Genomic DNA, 6,464 nt, shown 5'->3' on the forward strand with positions numbered 1-6,464 from the left:
TTACCCTTTTTTCATTATCTCTTCAGGATATCAACCCAGTAGTGGGTGGATCAAAGAGTATGTACATTTTTATTGCCCTTTGAGCATAATTCAAATAAATTGCTCTCCAGAAAGGTAGAATCAGTTCACAACTACCCCCAACAATTCATTAGTATCCCAGATTTCCCACATCCCTAACAACATTGATCTTTGTTCTTTCTGATCATATTGGCCAATCTGAGGTATGAAGTAGGACCTCAGAGATACTCTAATTTGCATTTCTCTAATCAACAAAGATTTAGAGCAATTTTTCATGTGACTAGGTAGATTTGTTTTCCTCGTCTGAGAATTACTTTTGCATATCCATTGACCATTTGTCAATTGGGGAATGGCTTGTTTTGCTATAAATTTGACTCTATTCTCTCTATATTGTAGAAATGAGTCCTTTGTCAGAAACACTAGTTATAAAAATTATTTCCCAATTTACTACATTCCTTTTGATCTTTGTTACAGTGCTTTTATTGTGCAAAAGCTTTTTAATTTAATCCAGATTTGTTTTTTATAATGTTCTCTATCTCTTCTTTGGTCATAAACTGCTTCCCTTTCCATAGATCTGACAAGGTAAACCATTCCTTGTTTTCCTAATTTGCTTATAATACTCTCTTTTATGTCTAAATCCTGCACCCATTTTGATCTTATCACTAGTATAGGATGTGAAATGTTGGTCTAAGCCTATTTTCTGCATACTATCTTCTAGTTTGCCTAGCAGTTTTTAATCAGAGTGAGTTCTCCCAAAAGCTGGAATCTTTGGGTTTATCAAACAACAGTTTATTATAATCATTTCCTGCTGTCTCTTTTGCACCTAATCTATTCTACTGATCCACCACTCTATTTCTTAGTCAGTACCAGACAGTTATGAAAACTGATGCTTTATAATATAATTTTAGATCTGGTATTGGCTAATTCTTTCACATTTTTTTTCATTAAATCCATGGATATTTTTGACTTTTTTGTCCCCCTGTATGAATTTATTTACTACATGTCCTAGCTCACTAAAGTAATTTTTTGGAAGTTTGATTGGTAAATAAGTGTTTAATTCAGGTAGAATTTTAATTCTTATTATAGTAGCTCAGTCTATCCATGAGAAATTGATACTTGCCCAGTTATTTGGATCTGATTTTATTTGTATGAAAAGTGTTTTTATAGTTGTTTTCATAGTTCTGAGTCTGCCTTGGCAGGTAGACTCCTAAGTATTTTATGTCATGTGAGGTTATTTTTTTAATGGGATTTCTCTTTTATTTCTTGCTGCTTAATCTTGTTAGTAATAATACATAGAAATGCTAAGGATTTATTTTGGTTTATTTTATATCCTGCAACTTTACTAAAGTCACTGTTTTCAATAATTTATTAGATGATTATTTAGGATTCTTTAAGTATACCATCATATCATCTACAAAGAGTGAGAATTTTGTTTCTTCATTCCCAATTCTAATTCCTTCAATTTCTTTTTCTTCTCTTTTTGCTAAAGCTAGCATTTCTAATAGAATATTGAATAATAATGGTGATAATGGGCATCGTTGTTTCACCCCTGATCATATTGGAAATGCTTCTAGCTTGTCTCCATTGCATATATGCTTGTTGATGGTTTCAGATGGATACTGCTTATCATTTTTAAGGAACAATTCATTTATTCCTATGCTCTCTAATATTTTTAGTAGGAATGGGTGCTGTATTTTGTCAAAGGCTTTTTCAGCATCTGATGAAATAATCATATGATTTCTGTTAGATTTGTTGTTAACATAGTCATAATTGCTGATAGTTTTCTTAATATTGAACCAACCCCGCAATCCTGGAATTAAATCCTACTTGGTCATAGTGTATTATCCTAGTAATAACTTGCTTAAATCACTTTGCTAATATTTTATTTAAAATTTTTGCATCCATATTCATTAGGGAAATTGGTCTATAATTTTCTTTCTCTGTTTTGACTTCCAGGTTTAGGTATCAGCCCCATATTGGTGTCATAGAAGGAATTAGGCCGAGTTCCATCTTCACCTATTTTTTCAAATAGTTTATATAGAATTTAAACTAATTGTTCCTTGAATGTTTGATAGAATTCATTTGGGAATCCATCTGGCTCTGGAGATTATTATTTTTTTTTTTGCAAGGCAGTGGGGGTAAGTAGCTTACCCAAAGCCTGTACACAGCTAGGTAATTAAGTGTCTGAGGCTGGATTTGAACTCAGGTGCTCCTGACTCCAGGGCCGGTGCCATATCCACTAAGCCACCTAGCCGCTGGAGATTATTTCTTACGGAGTTCATTGATGGCTTTTTGAATTTCTTTTTCTGAGATAGGATTATTTAAGTATTTAATTCCCCCTCTTTTAACTTGGGAAATTTATATTTTTGTAAATATTCATTCGTTTCACTTAGATTATCAAATTTATTGGCTTATAGTTGGGCAAAATAGTTCCAAAGTGTTGCTTTAATTACCTCCTCATGAGTGGTGAGTTCTACTTTTTCATTTTTGATACTAGTAATTTGATTTTCTTCTTTTTTTAAAAATTGGATTAATCAAAGATTTATCTATTTTTATTGGTTTTTGCATAAAACCAACTCTTGGTTTTATGTATTGTTTCAATAGTTTTCTTGCTTTTTGATTTTACTAATTTCTCCTTTAATTTTTAGAATTTCCAATTTGGTATTTAATTGAGGATTTTTAGGTGCTTGATTTCTTCTTTCTCAATATATCCCCTAATAACTGCTTTGGCTTTAAGCCCATAAATATTGATATGTTGTCTCATTATTGTCTTAGCTGAAATCATTAATTCTTTCTATGATTTGTTGTTTAATCCACTCATTCTTTAAAATTAGGTTATTTAGTTTCCAATTAGTTTTAGGTCTATCTTGCCATGGTCCTTTATTACACATGATTTTTATTGCATTATGGTTAGAAAAGGATACATTCACTCTTTCTGCCTTTCTGCATTTGATTAAGAGGTTTTTATGCCCTAGTACATGGTCAATTTTTGTATAGGTGTCATGTACTGCAGAAAAAAATAGTATATTCCTTTCTATCCTTGTTCAGTTTTCTTCATAGGTTTATCATGTCTAGGTTTTCTAACATTCAGTTTACCTCCTTAACTTCCTTCTTGTTTATTTTATGGTTAGATTTATCTAATTCTGAGAGAGGGAGGTTGAGGTCTCCCACCAGTAGTTTTGCTGTCTATGTCTTCCTGTAACTCATTCAGCTTTTCCTCTAAGAATTTAGATGCTGTACCAGTTGGTGCGTACATATTTAGTATTAAGATTGCTTCATTGTCTAAGGTACCTTTTAGAAAGATATAGTTTCCTTCCCTATCTCTTTTATTGAGATCTATTTTGTGGGTGCTTTGTCTGAGCTAGGAATACTACACCTGCCTTTTTCACTTCAGCTGAATCATAATATATTCTGCTCCAACCTTTTACCATGACTCTCTTTGTATCTCTGCTTCAAATGAGTTTCTTGTAAGCAGCATATTATAGGATTCTGTTTTTTAATCCACTCTGGTATTGCTTACATTTTATGGGAGAGTTCATCCCAGTCTCATTCAAAGTTATAATTTCTTACTCTTTATTGCCCTCCATGCTATTTTCCCTCTGTTTGAACTTTTCTTCCTTTTTTTCACCTTATCCCTATTTCCCAGTGCTTTGATTCTAAGAACCACCACTTTCAATGTGTTTGCCCCCTTCTATCCAACCCCCCTCTCCTTGCTTTCCCATTTCCCTTTACCCCTTCTTCCTTCCCTTCCTTCTGTCAGTTCCTCTTTTTCTCTCCCTTCCCACTTTCCCCTCTTAATACTTGAAAGGTAAGATAAGTTTCCAAACTCAACTGAGTGTGGGTTAATCCTTTTTTGAGCCAAATCTGATGGGAGTAAGATTCAGGCAGTTCTCACCTCCTCCCTTCTTCCTCTCTTGCATCTCTTCATGTGATGTAATTTACCCCCATTCAATCTCCCCCTTCCTCCCATCTCTTTACTGTCCCCCTTTTTAATGAGATATTTTTTAAATCATTCTATCAGAGTCATGGACAAGCCATGAATATCCATACTTCTGGCTAAGTATATTCCCTCTAACAGAGTTACGATTCTCAAAGTATGAGATCTTCCTCCCAGGTGGGGATATAGCCAGTTTCAACATTTTCCTCCATATTTAGTTTTTCATGTATCTCCTGAGTCTCCTATTTGAAGACCAAATTTTCTGTTTATCTCTGATCTTTTCATCAGGAAAAGTTGGAAGTCTCCTATTTCGTTAAATATCCATCTTCTCCCCTGGAAGAGAAGACTCAGTTTTGATGGATAGTGAATTCTTGGCTGCTTTCTAAGCTCCCTTGCTCTCCAGAATATCATATTCTAGGACCTTTGATCCTTTAATATCCATGCATCCAGGCCCTGTGTAATCCTGACTGTGGTTCCTTGGTATCTGAATTGTTTCTGGTGCCTTGCAGGATTTCTCTTTTATCTGATAGTTCAGGAGTTTGTCCACAGTATTACTTTCATTTTGGGATCCTTTTCAGGAGGGAATCAGTGGATTTTTTCCATGACTATTTTACCTTCTGGTTCCAGAATAACAAGGCAATTCTCCCTCACTACAACCTGAAGAATGGAGCAGCTTTTTTTTTTCCTTCAAAGTTTTCAGGAAGCCCTATGATTCTTAAATTGTCTCTCTTGGCTCTATTTTTCAGGTCAGTTGTTTTGCCAGTGAGATAGTCTACATTTTCTTCTATTTTTTTCCATTCTTTTGATTTTGTTTAACAGATTCTTGGTATCTCATGAAGTCATTAGTTTCCACAGATTCCAATCTTTTTTTTTGAGAAGAATTTTCCTCATTTACCTTTTGCATTTCCTTTCCAATTAGTCAATTCTATTTTTTGAAGGAATTGTTGTCTTTTTCCATTTGCCCAATTGTGTTTTTGAGAGAATTATTTTCTTTTTGCACTTGTCCAGTTGTATTTTCAAAGGATTTATTTTCCTGTTGTAAGATGTTAATTTTCTCTTGCATGGTATTAATTTTCTCGCATTTCTTTTCCCAATTTTTCCATTTGATTTTTCAATTCCTTACTCATCTCTTCTAAGAGGTCTTTTTGAACTGGAGACCAATTCATATTCTTCTCTGAAGCTCCAGTCATTTATGAGTTAGGATCCTTGTGTTCAAGGTAATATTCAATGGACCCCACTTTGCGCTGGCCTTTCTTCATTTTGAGCCCTTTCCCTGGGGTCTTGTGTTGGGGCAGGGTCTGGTTCACAGACCTTTGATGTTGAGATTCCTAGAGGCCTTCCCACTTCAGGGGGTTACTCGATGGACTGGCCTGTAAGAGATGCTAGAAGCTTTCTCTGGATTGTCTGTGATGTTGATTAGTAACCCACCCCTAGACCTGGGGAGTGGGGTTGCAGTGTGGCAGGATCTGGGCTGTCCTCATGCAATCTGGTCTGGGTCCTCAGACTAGAAAGTTAATCAGAGCTGGGAGAGATCTGCCACCCACACCCAGGCCTTGGGGCAAGGTACAAACACCTGGGGACTATTACTGTGTTTATTCCAGAGAAAGTTGTGGGAACAAGGCCAGGTCTTCCAGATGACAGGATAGATGTCTGGCCACTGAGCTAGTTCTCTCCTGCCCACCATGCACACAGGAAATGCTTCCACTGCTGTTCTTAGTTTAATCCCAGGCCCCATCCTGCCACCTCTATGCTGGTTCTCAGCTCTCTGCCCCCAGTTCACCCACCCTCCCCAGGGACAGATCTTTCTGTGGGATGTTCCCTCAATTCTTCTCTATGTTCTGTGGATCCAAAATCTGTTGATTCATGTTAGTTCTGAGGGAAAGCCAGTTGACCTTAAGACAGTGCCTGATTTCTCTCCACCATCTTGCTGGGAGTCCTCTCTTAGGATATATATTTTTATGTTTAATTTGTCATATTAACTTTTTCTCCCTCTCTTAAGTAAATCTAGGCAACAAAACAATCAAGACCTGATTTGTAGTGTTGGCTGATTTCCAAGGTGCAGATCTGTACAATGAAAAAAAAAAATTTTTTTTATCAGAATTTACAATGGGATTTTTTTTTCAGATTTGAGCTGGCATTTTTTTCACATAAAGATTTTATTTATTTTGAGTTTTACAATTTTCCCCTAATCTTACTTACCTCCTCCCACCCCCCACAGAAGGCAATTTTGCCAGTCTTTACATTGTTTCCATGGTGTACATTGATCCAAATTGAATGTGATGAGAGAGAAATCATATCCTTAAGGAAGAAACATAAAGTATAAGAGATAGCAATATCAGACAATATGATATCAGTTTTTTTCCTAAATTAAAGGTAATAGTCCTTGGTCTTTGTTCAAACTCCACAATTCTTTCTCTGGATACAGATAGTATTTTCCATTGCAGACAGCCCCAAATTGTCCCTGATAGTTGCATTGATGGAATGAGCAAGTCCATCAAGGTTGCTCATC

This window comes from Macrotis lagotis, chromosome 4, assembly GCF_037893015.1.
Source record: "Macrotis lagotis isolate mMagLag1 chromosome 4, bilby.v1.9.chrom.fasta, whole genome shotgun sequence".
Lineage (NCBI taxonomy): Eukaryota > Metazoa > Chordata > Mammalia > Peramelemorphia > Peramelidae > Macrotis > Macrotis lagotis.